General features: G+C 32.7%; 2 protein-coding genes across 2 annotated transcripts in view; both read right to left on the bottom strand.

Moving 5' to 3' along the window:
• LOC108367308 (Zinc finger protein ush) overlaps positions 1 to 503 on the bottom strand; it is a 628184-nt gene that overhangs the window by 479839 nt on the left and 147842 nt on the right. The gene's annotated exons all lie outside the window — the stretch shown is intronic.
• LOC108367362 (uncharacterized) overlaps positions 1 to 503 on the bottom strand; it is a 5933-nt gene that overhangs the window by 3380 nt on the left and 2050 nt on the right. The gene's annotated exons all lie outside the window — the stretch shown is intronic.

The following is a 503-nucleotide window of genomic DNA, read 5'->3' on the forward strand; positions in this document are numbered from 1 at the left end:
ATTACCGTGCTGTAACGTAGGTAGATTTATTTTTTGTATACGTTGAAATAAAATGTTTATATATTTTAAACATCGAGGGCTTATATTCAATAATACCCCCTATCTGCACACTTTTCACAAAGATGAGATTCTGATATAAAAATCCACCTAAGCTTTAACTGTCATCAGTGATATTAATGNCAGGTAATAAGTCCCAGATGGTTTCTAAATTCACAAATTAGTTTTTGTGCAAATTGCAGACAGAGGGTATTAATGAATTCAAGCCCTCGATATTTCACATTTTTATATTTGTAAGTTATTAGAAGCGGGGATGTCAACTTGGCTCAAACGGCACCCTGAAATTGTGCATATGGAAACTGTGCATACGAAATAATGCATATGAAAAAAACCGAAATAATGCATACGAAAAAAACCGAAATAATGCATATATGCACAGTTTCGGTTGAAAACCGCAATAATGCATATTAGAAAAAAACCGAAATAATGCATATATGCACAGTTTC

This window comes from Rhagoletis zephyria, unplaced genomic scaffold, assembly GCF_001687245.7.
Source record: "Rhagoletis zephyria isolate East Lansing unplaced genomic scaffold, Rhagoletis_zephyria_1.1 Rzeph_scaffold_00043, whole genome shotgun sequence".
NCBI classification, from domain to species: domain Eukaryota; kingdom Metazoa; phylum Arthropoda; class Insecta; order Diptera; family Tephritidae; genus Rhagoletis; species Rhagoletis zephyria.